Source organism: Plectrocnemia conspersa, unplaced genomic scaffold, assembly GCF_051122295.1.
Source record: "Plectrocnemia conspersa isolate PC_06_02 unplaced genomic scaffold, ASM5112229v1 ptg000013l, whole genome shotgun sequence".
NCBI lineage: Eukaryota > Metazoa > Arthropoda > Insecta > Trichoptera > Polycentropodidae > Plectrocnemia > Plectrocnemia conspersa.
In genome coordinates this window covers 13,848,263-13,861,927 of record NW_028277177.1, presented here as the reverse complement: position 1 = coordinate 13,861,927, position 13,665 = coordinate 13,848,263, and the positions used below count along the sequence as shown (strand labels likewise).

The 13,665-nt window shown below is 32.8% G+C and overlaps 1 protein-coding gene across 6 annotated transcripts in view; it reads right to left on the bottom strand.

The window, feature by feature from the left end:
* krz (beta-arrestin protein kurtz) overlaps positions 1–12,178 on the bottom strand; it is an 80,011-nt gene extending 67,833 nt beyond the window's left edge. For all 6 annotated transcript variants that reach the window (XM_088201170.1, XM_088201169.1, XM_088201173.1 and 3 more), the window contains exon 1: positions 12,100–12,178. The gene's annotated coding sequence lies outside the window, so the exon portion shown is untranslated. The remainder of the gene's footprint in view (positions 1–12,099) is intronic.
* Between the last annotated feature and the right edge of the window lie 1,487 nt (positions 12,179–13,665).

The following is a 13,665-nucleotide window of genomic DNA, read 5'->3' as shown; positions in this document are numbered from 1 at the left end:
CTCACAGTTGATAGATGCATTGTGGTCTTGCTATTAATGTTATGAATGTAAATATTTTTATATGTATATAATATTTTTCTGTGCAAGTTGCATCAGGGTAAAACTGTTTAAGCAAATAAACAATAATACATAACAGCATTTGAATGAGAAGAAACCTTTCAAAATATGTTCCTTGCAAACAACTGCCGTGTCCATTATAATTGTGCTATAACTTTAAAACGTTTTTGTAGTATAAATATTTCATGAGCTTTTTGATTGAGAAATGATTTTAGTTCTTTTATAAGCTTGTATACCGTGTGTAGGTGGCTAGTTTTGATTTTTTTTATGCTCTTGCGAATAAATATAACGATAGTTTTTAGCTGTGGTGGTAATGGCTTTCTCAGATATGCCAGTCAAATAAATCAAGTTTAAGAATAAAATTCGTTTTCACTTAACCTTTTAACGGAAAAATATGATGTATGAAAAGTCGACGTTGAGTGTACTATAAAAGTACTCAATTCGATTGAACGTACTATAAAGTAAGTAGATTATGTTGTTCGTACCCTAACGACAAAATCAGCAAATTGCTTGCTTTTTACTCAATCAGAGCAAATCGATTCGACGCAAATCGAATGAACCGTTTTAATAGAACAACCAAACGGGATATTTTTCAACTCGATTTTCCCCAGAGACATAAAAAAAAACAGAGAAAAGCTGAAAGGGAAGGCCAAACGGAAAACCTCTATTACGCCAAACATCACAGAAAACTTTTGAAATAAAGAGGTTTTCTCTTGAAAGCGGAAGGCACATCTAATTTAATCGAATGCATCCGACGCACACAGGCAAATTGCATCCGAGGTCGCCAACTAATAACGTTAGCATTCGCGACGTATCGACGATCTTCAATATATTACGTTTAGACAGAGCGCCATCTTCGAGGGCTAAAGTGCATAAATTTCGTTCAATATTCGCACGACGTGCTTTATCCTTTATCAAAAACATTATATATTACATTTATTCTATTCGCGCTGACGTGAAAGTATCCTTCGTACATGTATACGGTTCAATTTACTCTACAATCGACCCGGGTTTTATGTATATAACTTTATCCGGTTGAAATTTGTTATAAATAAAAATAAAATGAAACACCGCTTCTTTGTAAAGTCGCCCGATATATTATAATATGCATATGATGTGGTAGGTATTGTAGACACAAATTCAATGCAAGCTTGCCGTTATGGTGCGCTCGCTTGCTTTGTTAGTATTGTGATGTTGCTCGTTCTACGTAATCTTGATTAAGAATTAGTACGGCATAACACTATGACGTGATTAATTCGGTGTATTAATCAATTATGTATCGCGATATCGTAGATATTGATTAATGGCACGGATGTGAAAGAGAAATGGGTTTCATTTCTATTATAATGTCGATAGCCTCCGTACAAGAACAATCGGAAAGGGGCGGAGAATTAATAAACAATAATAAGAGCTTTTGTAATAAGTGAAACGCGCACAAATATAAGCTTATGGACTATACAAATTATTAAAATAAGTTCTTTAAATAAAGTAAGTAATTTTAAAATAAATATACAGTCTCGATACATAAACAAAACATACTACACAAGTAATAATAATAATCCTTTTATCTAAAACGGACACAGCGGCCTAAAGCACTTCAGCGCCCTAGGCACAATTTATACTCTCGGCCTCCTCTTAATATATTTTTAATTAATTAAAAAAATGAGCGAGAGAATAATACATATGATACTACATATGTATCCGTACTTATAGAACACGGACGAAACATTTTTATCTTCATTTCATTGTCAAAATATTGTAAATTCAATATTCCGGCTCTAAACACGCTATTTAATATGCATCTTCTCCGTTGTCGAACGACGAAGAGCGACGGTACGTAAGAATATTTTATATAATAATAACAGTTGCCTGCGACGAACGACATAATAATAAAAAAAATAGTAACTTCGTATATCAAGTCTAAATAAAAATCAAGTCAGTTCCGTTTTGCTCCGTTTACATTTTTTTTTATAGTTTTCAATATTTTTCAGAACGTGTTGCACGTTTATTTTAATGTCAAGTTGACGTATAAAAATGTACCAATTATACAGTTGAGTTACTTATTTCACTGATTTCAGTTAGATCGAAAACACAAATTAACGCTAATTTAAATAGCCGTATGAATTTTGATTAATTCGGATCGGTTGTGATTGCAATTAAAAATATACGTGTTATTAAACTATGACAGGCATATTTAAATACGAGTTTATGTTTATTCATATAACCCCATTAATTAGCTTTTCGATTAGCCACAAAGAGTTGACTTAAAAAAATAATGTTTTTTCATGGTCAAAGTCGCAATGTTACAATATTACAAAACACCTATATGTCCTAGCAGATGAAATTAATTCAACAAAAAACATCGCCTATGGCCAATGTTATAGAGCAGGAATGGGAAAATGACGGCCGCGTGCAGCCCGCTGGGTCTACAATTCATTCCAGTTAATATCTTAAAACTAAAATATGAGATTTTATTTTACTAATTAAACACACATTTTTCGCCCAATTTCATCTAAGTTCAATAATATTAATAAAGTCTATAAAGGACCAAACAAATGGTTTAGATATATTTAATAAAAATGACAGTGGCAAATTTACCTGTAAAAAGGGTCGGAGCAGTAAAAATAATTAAGGATAAAATTCCTGACGAATATGACGATTGCAATGAAATAACAATACATTGCATTATATACCAATACATTTTGTATTAAAAATTAATCAACTCGTCACCGAAAATAATTCTTAAGTATTACCGAGCTTCCTGATGTTCCGATTTCCGGAAAACTTTATCTCGAACCCCGGATATTTCATGTTTAAATCCCTAAAACTATTTTTCAGTTAGTCGCCGGTAGAAATATGCTGGTATGAAGTAAATACTTTAAAAAGTAAATTCCAAATTAACGTGCCAGGACTACACTGACTATAAGGGATTGCCAATTCGCTATTGAAAAATAATGGATCGTTTCTATCTTAAAAGACCATAACTAGCTATTGACATTGGACATTATAAAACACTAAACATTTTCAACAAGGTGTTACAGAGGAATCAAATATATACTACTTTTAATATAGTTTTTATATTTTTAGCTTAATGTTAAAATTAATCGACCGCAGCATCGGTTGGAAGCTTTTGCAATTGAGTCGTTTTTTAGCTTGACAATCTGCGGCCCTCGAAGCCTAAAAAAATACCAATCCGGCCCGCAGCTTAAAAAGTTTACCCACCCCTGTTCTAAAGGATCCACCGCGTAAAAAGATACACGAATCCTTTTAAATCGCAAGGCTGACGAAAAAAGTTTCATAAATCTCGTAAATCTAGAGTTGTATTATATATAGTGACTCGTTCATTCAAACGAATACTTTAGAATTTCGCAGCAAACGTGTATCTACACATACGTGCAAAGTGCACATAAAAGTTCCCAACGAAGATCATACACGCGTACGGACAATTTTAGGCTTTACAATAATTGATAAGATAGGGATTTATCACGGATGTATGGACTTCAATGCGGCGTTAGGGCGATCGTTTGGAAACAAGTGTTACGGTATTGAACACGGATAAATTTAGCAATTTGTAAATGTCCTGTGGATAGTACCTAATTATATATATAATTTAGTGTATATATATACATATCATTATGCTGTAAAATATAGCGCAGCGTCCCGTTTGCTCGCTGAAGCAAAAATTATAAGACGACGGGGAATAGGAAACGGGACAATATTAAAATTGTAAAGTACTCCCCCAACGGCTACAACCTACTTATTGTTTTATTATATTTTGCTGTAGGTATTATAATATAATGTCGTCAACATATTTTTTTTTCTCCTTCATTGAATTAAACCCTCTTTGTGGCATTTAAAGCTTGCGCTCACGAAATACCGCGAAAATACTCGGAAAAGCGAGGCGATTTTCATAAGGACGACGGGTAGAAGAAATACCGCTAATTAAAATATACTGAATTATATATCATTCAAACCATGAATTGAATAAATATATGGAGATTTTCAACTGAAAAAGAAAACCTTGTTCTTATTTAAACAATAAAAAATCGATGAATACGTCCTTTGAATCGTTTCATACAGAACAAAAACGAAAGGTATATATGTATTATACAATGGCAAATACGACCGGACCTTCTCTGGAATATATTACCAACGATTGTGAAAGAGAATTTTATTTTCAACATATGCCGTACATTTTGACAACACGAATTTTCCTTTTATTTGCGATTCGCGTATATACGAGAGCAAAGGGGGTGAAACAGGAAGATCCAAATTTTCCTTGTAATATAGTCAGGGGAACGCGTTAGATGTAAACAAATCGAAAATGCCATATTGAAATTTGGCCTTTGATAGCATGTGTTTTCCTCGGTGAAAGAAAAGATTTCATATACCGATTATATCACAGATTCGCTTTTGAATATCTCAACTATCTCATTTCACAGATTTGCACGAATGATTAGGTTGAAAAGGGTTATACGCTGCCTATGGATTTTTTATCCGCATACTAGTGCTTGATACACGTAGAATAGCAAATAAACAATAGTTCAATATTATAATTCTTGTTGTTTTTGATTAATAGCCTTCCTGGCGTTAAAGAATTCATTGAAAAAAATATCACAGCAAAAAGTCAGAGGAAACTTGATTATAAGAGGTTTTTTCTGTACTTTTTTGTACATCATCCACAATATGAATATTTATCATAAAATTATAAACAAGCAAACATGCACAATATAATTATATAATCACTCGTCGACTAAACACATACTGGCAGATAAAACGATATGCAAACATTAGTTGTACTACTAGATATACACATATTGTGTACATTTGCTATGAAGATTTACAAATTTTCCATGACCTTATTATAATAACATTATCATTGTCATAAACATTTATATGTTTCGATACCAGTTGAAATTGTATATTAAATTATTAAAGGTAAAATGGTAATAATATTTACTTGAAAAATACATATCACTTTTAGACGGTTGATAGAAATTTAAGCAATTAGTAAATTATAGGTAAAATCGGCGTATTTATTCGGGTTGTATAATATATGTAGATCTAACGTCTGTCGATTTGGGTTGATAACTTTTTCAAAAACTTTCCGAGACATATTAATCAAAAAAGGAAAAGGTTAGCCTAATTTTTTTTTACTATTTTGGTCGGTCTAAATCGAGAGTAAAAAATCTGTCATTGAAATTACATTCGTATAAGACCCATACTGACCCTAACAAATATTTTTATTCAGAAACAACCACTGTCAATTCATGACTGTTATGGTTACAGTTTCGAGTCAGAATAATTGAAGTAGGTAATTCGTTAGATATAATGCCAGTTTCACACGTAGGCAAGAAAGTCGACTGTGTAATGTGTCCCTCAGGCGGTCGTTTCCATATTTTATGGCGTTTGTACACAAAAAAATAATAAAGCATATCCACATATTATGTATGCTGGTAATAATAAACTTTTATCAGTTCCTCTACAGTTAGCTACATTAGGATGCATTACCTTTTACGTTTATGTGAAAGAATCGCAGCTAGCTACCAATTCCTCGTATATTTAGTATCCTATGAATTCATAATGACCTAATATAATACATAGTATAAACATCTATTCCATATTCATGCATATATGAACACATTATTACTCATATACATACATGAAATCATTAATGGCGCACACTTAAAAAATGTGTACTATCTCATATCAATTGGATCAGCTCTTTAAAGCTAGCGCCGAAAACATATTTGGATCTGCACCAATGTCCCGTTGATAACCACAAGGATGAAAGGCACAATCGCAACTAGGAAAAACACCTCACATTTTCAAGGAATTTTCGACGCCTTCCCTCTTGGCAACCTCATCAAACGCTTCTTTAAGTAAATGCTACGTTAAGAATACAATTAAAGATTCTAACAAAAATATGTTTTAATGAAATATGAATACGATCCTTACTCACTCAGATACCTGAGGAATTTTCTATTAACATTTACTATCAACGAGAACTTAACTTAGCTTGAATTCCAGGCTATGGAGATTCAAGTAAGCTATGAATTAACATATCGCACAGGATGCGAACCGCCGATAGCTTATTAAAGTGATACGCGCTCCGCATAACAAATCCGAGCGTCATCGGCGCTTTATCTCGGCTTTATGGCGCTTTTCTTGAACATCATTCTCATATCACCGGTGGAAGCTTTTCTGATTAAAATACTAAATTATAACAAAACACATAATGAAAATGTAACTATTGAAGATGACATTTGATGCTTTTGTAGTTACAGTGAATATCCTAAAACACTTTCAGATCTTTCACATATAATAAGTATTAGTATCGTTGTTAAATAGACAATAGTTGAAAAAACTGAAAATACCGAAGTAACTTAGTTATTGAAGAAAAAGTTTATGACGAACTTTTTCAAATGCTAAAAGTCTCGAGTATCGTTAATCTGAATACACCTTTATTTATTAGTATTTTTTATATATTTTTTCTCATTTTTAATGTTTATATGCTTAAAAAAATTTTTTTTTCGAATTTTCAGTGTACGAAGACCTCGTTCCTATATTGCACACACAGATGTACAAAAACGTAAGCCACGACCGACATAAATATAGTTATCAATGAATTTTTCAGCGCCTTTGAGGATAGCAAGTTTTCACGGAGGAACCCTTTTGAACACAACACATGACGAGTGAGTTACTCTTAGAACCCGGTGCGACAAAACAAAGAACCAGAGTTTCCTGTCGGCACAATTGAAATTTGCAAACTCGCTCGGTCAAAGTGGGCGTTTATACACCGACAGATGAATGCCGACGATTTTTTGCAATCTAGCCGAGTTCCGGACGCTCCAAGCATGTCGATTTATCAAAATTTGCGAGTTGTCCGAAAGGATTCTGACTCCGGAAGGCTGAACTCATTACATATAGTAGAGATGTAGGCGATGCCTATTTATATCCATTGTGATCTTAATTTGTGATTAGGAAAATGTATATTCTTGGCCGCTGAGGCAATTATCTAAAAATATAAATTGATGTCCATTTAGCTTTTAGTTTATGTTTGTGAAGGATAAATTTCTACTTCTTTTCTGAGATTTATGAAAGCTGGTGTTAATATAAGCCGTCGTTTTAATAGGTAAGCACTGCAACGTTGTTGACTTCTGTTCGTTTTGAATTTTAAATCCAAAAATCGAATCGTCCTTACAAACATGCATATAGTCAAAAATATTACTATTTAAATATTATTATATTTTAAAACTGTTTTGAATCGTTTTCCGCACCTGTATAATAATATAGTAGCTAGTTTTAAAGCAAACACTGTACCTTTGAATTATATTTGGTACTGAGGACATTTGTGGAATATTATCTAAGTGATCTGGCTAAATTTGTTATCTTTGGGTTCATATACATACACATAAAGAGTGATTCCGAACTCTTATTTAAAAAAAAAACACAAATTTAAGCATATCTTTGAATTTTTTAATAATCGAACAATTGGTGTATTTTATTAATTATGAAAAATAATATCAATTAAACTGTATATGTGATATATGTATATTATAATAGCAATTTAGTAATAATCTACATATCCAGATTTCCATCAAACATTTGCTAATGTATATCAAAGAACAACACATCATCCCACTTAAGTGAGACGAACTCGCTAATCCAGACGACGACAAATTGCGCTATTTGAAACGCATATTATAAAATGCATCATCAGCATGAGGGTAAAACAGTACATACCGTAAAGTTCAAAAAGGTCTCCAGAGATAAGGAAGAGAGAGAGAGAAAAAATGAGTACGCATATATGTACTGACTTGCTAGCGAGAATGAGTATATGTGGAATGTATTTTTAAGCATCTCAAGTGTTATTTGGAGTGTTCCGCTAATTTCGGCACGAGCCGGCAGCGGAACGCATAAGCAACGCGTCGCCATGGGAACTGAGGTGGCCCGAGTCCTGATTTCCCACGCACCGAAGGATATTCCCACGGGAAAGGGCAGTTGCCAGGCACCGCGATTATCTGTCGCACAGAACGCCCTCGTCGACCCGCAAACAACTGTTGCTTTTCCTTTATATACCTGCGAAACCCCACACGCAAAAAAGTGGCTATCATGCATTACGTGTCTATTAGTGTGAGAACTCGATGGATCTAGTAGGTTTGAAGCAAAATAAATCTTAAGCCTAGTCTTTGTCGTTACTCCACTTCTGGGGAAATTCAGCATCAATTTAATCAAGTAGAATTGCGTGGTTTATAATTGAATAAAAAAACAACAGATATTTTTTAGGAATTCGTGGATTAGTATTAGCAACAAATTAAATGGTCAGAATTTTATTGACAGCCTGATGTTAATTAAATTATTAAGGGTCAGTATAAATATAAGATAGTTAGAATAAAAATAGCATACGGCCAGAATAAAAATATAGAGCGATCAGTTTAAATGTAAGCTATGACGCGTAGGGATTCAGTGCGACGAACGAAGCGGGAATAACGATAGGGAGGCGGCAGAAGCACGCTTGGCTTGTTGTGTTGATATCTAACAATGTTGCGAGCCCAATCAAACAAATTGGGCCTAAAACACAGATAATGACCATATAATATTATGCTGACCATCTGTCAACATAAAACCGACCTTGATGTTAAAATACAGATAATATAATATAAATACTAGCTATTCTTTTTAAATACTGAGCAATGAACTCTAATAAATATTAAACTGAATAAATACTGACTGAAAAAAAAATATTCTGAATATCTGTCAAAATAATTCTTACCATTTAATATAAATTCTGAATGGTCTAATTTAAATACTAACTATTTAATATAAATTCCGACCAATTAATATAAATTCTGACAATCTAATATTTATTCTGGCCGCATATATTCTGACCGATATTATAAGCTTTTAACAAAAATTCTGACCCGAAAAATACCAGCCATTTGTATTAAGTGCAATGGTGATTAAGTAAAAATATAAACTTTCAAAACAGTTTAAAAAAATGATGATTAGGTGGTGGTGGGGGGGGGGGGGGGTACTTATATTTCATAATGTAGGGTAATAACTAAAAAAGTTCACCGATCACTGGCATATGAGTATTTAAGAAACGTTTTATAAAAATCATTTCTACATATCAAACATTTGAAAGCTCATTTTAAGTCTTCAATATGATCAAGCGAATGGAAGTAAAGATGTCCGTTGGGAGTTCAAAGAGTAGCATTGTTCGTCGGAATTTATTGCATTATTGCACAGATATAGGATTGCATAAAGCGCAAACAGGGGACGAAAAATGAGAAGCATTTACGGGGAATTGAAATCCAACAGTTTTTCGCAAACGTACAAAATTTATCGCTTATTTATTGAATAGATTTGCTTTTAATTTTGCTATATTGTAGTATTCGTTAACATAAATTTTCAATGTACCTTTTGATTGGGCGGACACCAAAAGACCTTGACCTACAAACGTCTGCATTAATTTGCATACAAAATTTAATTTATGAAGTTATGAAATTTAATATTAGAATTATTCAAACAAAATTATCATGTTTGACTTACTTATTAGGGCTAGTTACAGTAGCGTAGCGAGACGCTGAAATCTGGGCAGTCGCCAAGGGCGGCGATAATCCAAGGATTGTTTGTGCTTTGAATTCTCTGTTGGACAGATTACGTGCGAGCGAGCATTGGTCAGAACAGTGAATATCTTATGAAAATCTCTGCAATGGATCCCAAATATATTTTGATCTTTAATGTAGTAATTTGAAAAAGGCATTATACAAAAAAAATCATTATATGTGTTCAAGAGAACTATATGATTAAATTAAATTATAATAAAATAAAAATTTGACACGAAGTAGTAAAAAAAATCAATTATTATGTATAACAGATTTAAATCTTAATTATATAGGCTAATATTTTACGCCATTCATAAAGACTTTATTTCATTCAAGTTTTTATCAAGCTATTAATTCTGTGCATGTCTTGCTAAAACTGCAAATTTCTATCAATTAAACGGTTTTCCAATGGATTTGCGTGATGTTGAAAAATTTGTATATTTATCCTCTATCCGATATATTGATAAATTAACGTATTTATCAATTATTATTCTTTGTCAATAATTGCATTTATATAACTTATTTATAATTGCATTTTATAAATCTTTCATTGTAACATGCCAGGCGTTACTCCAATGCGTTACAACGGGGTAACAATCAACATCTAATAGTAAGTATTGCGTTTGGAAATCAGTGACATACATATTATTAAGTATATATATATTTATATATAATATATTTCCTATGTAAAATTGTCAACATGCAGCTGGGGTATTTTTATTTTTAAATAAAAACTAAAATAATTACAGTTGTATGACTTTCTTTTATTATTCCCGAATACGAATTTGAATTCGACCATCTACAATAACCGTTTCTAAGCATACTATCCTCAGATTTTATATTTGTGCATGCAATCTTCGCTTAGCATTGTTTTACATCCTCAAAATTTGTTTCTTGGAATCACAAACGCTTTCAAATCTAGCAAACTTTTATACAGAGCCAGTTTTATAATATTTACATATTTGCTACCTAACTTAAATCAGTTTTTTAACCCCCATCGCGTTGTTTATGACTTGAGGGTTAACTGTGTAATGAGATATTTAATAGGTGCTATTTTTTTCATTTTCGTCAATTTAATTCGTATAATCTCGTTATTTTGTTGCTTTTCAGCGTCTAATATTCGTTATTCGTTTTCTCTCAGATGGTAAGGGACTAGAACTGGACAGAAGAGATAATAAAAGAGAAGTTAAAAACAACTTGCACTTATTATTTATTATTTAGAAATTTTAAAAAGAGGGCTCAGTCAAGAATTTTCCAGGGGCGTACAAAACTTAGTTACGCCTCTCGACATTTGTGTGTCAGTATTTATTATCAACTTTTATCATTTATTTGAATAACTCACTATCTATTATCGTATACCCAATGTGTGTATAAATGATCAAGGGCATTAGCTATTTTTATGCAGAGCACTGACCGCTCTTAAAGTTTCTACTTTTTGACTATCTTCGAATCGAGGTATCATCACTATTGTTCTCCTCTTACGCGTTCTCGAAGATATTCATCGAGCGTGCCTTCGCTTTTTAGATATACGCGCGTAGAGAAAATGCTTCGCGTTCCCTGCGAATCTATCCGAACATCTTATTTCCAAATTCCACAGGATAGAAACACGCGTTCAAATTGGAATAATTTCGCTCTTGCGCGTTATTTTTACGCATACTTGATTCGATCTCGTCGGGGTGCTACGCTCCACAACAATAAGAACCCACTAGGGCCCCTTTTCGTCTTATCTCTCTATTACTTTTTTACCCGACTCTTCTAAAAAAGTACATAAAACTATTTTGCTATATCTAACAAAAATTCTTGTTTACTTTACGCAATAAAACGACTAGACTTTTGTTACAAATTTGACTAGTGTACAAAATAATAAATGTCACAATTATGCAAACAAATATGATGATGTTCTCAACTGTCAGTTGAAAATTTGTAGTTTTAACGAAACTTATATCGAGCATGATTTAAAAATTGACGTGACTCAATATTCAAATACAATATAATGAACAAATCGGCGTATTAGGGCCAAGAAAACCCACGAATAACAGAATTGTGCAAAAATATAATCGAGTTTCAATCGCCTGGTCTTAATAAAACTTTTATCGGCCATTTAAAAAAAATAACGAGCCAGAGTAATTAAAATAAGATATTCACCACAAATTGGCGTGTTACGGCCTAAAAATAAAAGTAAAACACTTTTTTAGATAATTGTTTTTAAACAATTTGTCCGAGCATCATCAGGACGAAGAAGTCATGCGTTCGCTCAAATTTGCCATTTTTTACGTGTTTCCGTCGCCTACTGGATTCAGTCGCATCTCCGGCAAAACGTCAAACGCCGACGTCCGCACGTCGTTATATTACATTCTTTGCGAGGACGTAACGTAAATTATTAACACAAACGAGGCGCAAAATACTATAATAAATGTGAATTTATATTTACGTCGGGGCGGTGTCGAAGCCGAACGATCCAGGCGGAGTAACTAACAACCGGCCGCACGAAACACACTCCAATCGCTACTGGCGCCGCCAGAGGACGAGGCGCGACAGTCGTTATTGCCATACGCCTCTACTCGAATAATGTTAGCACGCAAAAGAGCTAACATTTTATATTTAACCCTTACGTTAAATCTAAAATTGTACTATTTCCACGGTTTTTTTTATAAGCATAATAATAAATTAAATAGGTTAGCGTTATAAAATTTATAATTTATAAACGATTTGAGTTATGTGATTTTTTATTTTTAATAATATTAGACTAGGAACATAACAAATAATATGATTATTATCAATTATATATCACTATTTACTAAAGTGCATATGACCTAATTATATACTGATGTTTTTGCGATTGAAATATTTACGATCTTTAAATGAACTGGTCCCAACTTGAAATTTCGTCAATTTTCAATTTGTCAGACCCGATACTGGCACGAAAAAAATAAAATGAATACTGTTATATAAGGTTCTATTTATTAATTGTATTACATCTAAAACTAGGTGTCACTCTGGTAGCACTGACGTGACGGCGGCGGAAGGCAACATATTCTTTGGCGGACTGTGACGGTGCTTGATGTACGTCTGTGCCTCGTCCGTTGACTACTCATAGCATCGTTTTAACATGTAAAGTGGCTTCCAAAAATTAAGTCACAGATTTTTCGTGAATTTGTTATCCCCCCTCTCATATGGCACAAGATGGCATTAAACCAGCTTCCTATTTGTTTCAGACTGTCACTAAAAGCCTGTGACGTAATTTATGGAAGCCGCCTAGCATACATTATAAACTTTTAATAAATACTACTATAGCGGCCTAATTTGAGTCTATTTGCCACCCGTCACCCGTATGGTTATCACGTTAATATTCATATACACCAGTATATGTATATGAGAAAAATAGTGTGAAATCCAAGTATTTAAATTAAAAGGGGCTAATATATATTTTTATAAATCTTTCGTTGTTACATGCCAGGCATTAACCCAATGCTTTACAGCAGGGGTAACAATAAACACATTCAAGTACGTATTGTGTTTTAAAATTGGTGCATATTACATACACTTCAACATCAGCACTAACCAATGTTCCAGAGACTATTTTTATTCTTTGTACCGTTTAAATATCAATAAATTTAGACAGTGATTTTAAGTGTCTCGTTGTCAACATCACCACCACACATAATTATTTTAAATTATTATAAAATTAAAATAATTTTCAAAGGTATATTTAGCGTACGTATTAATCCGAGTCTTACGATTTAGAAAAATGGAATGAAAAGAATATGCTATATTATGGTGACAGATGGCAATTAGAAACAGATTATACCGCTGCAGTAATATTTATTTATATGAAGTTGTTACATGTTAATAAATAAACGAGGCACAATGCGCCGAAGATTGCTAGTAGAGAGAAAAAACTGGCACGCCAGTGTTACCAGAGTGCCGCCAAGTTTTGGCCATAATAAAAAATATATATATATATATATATATATATATATATATATATATATATATA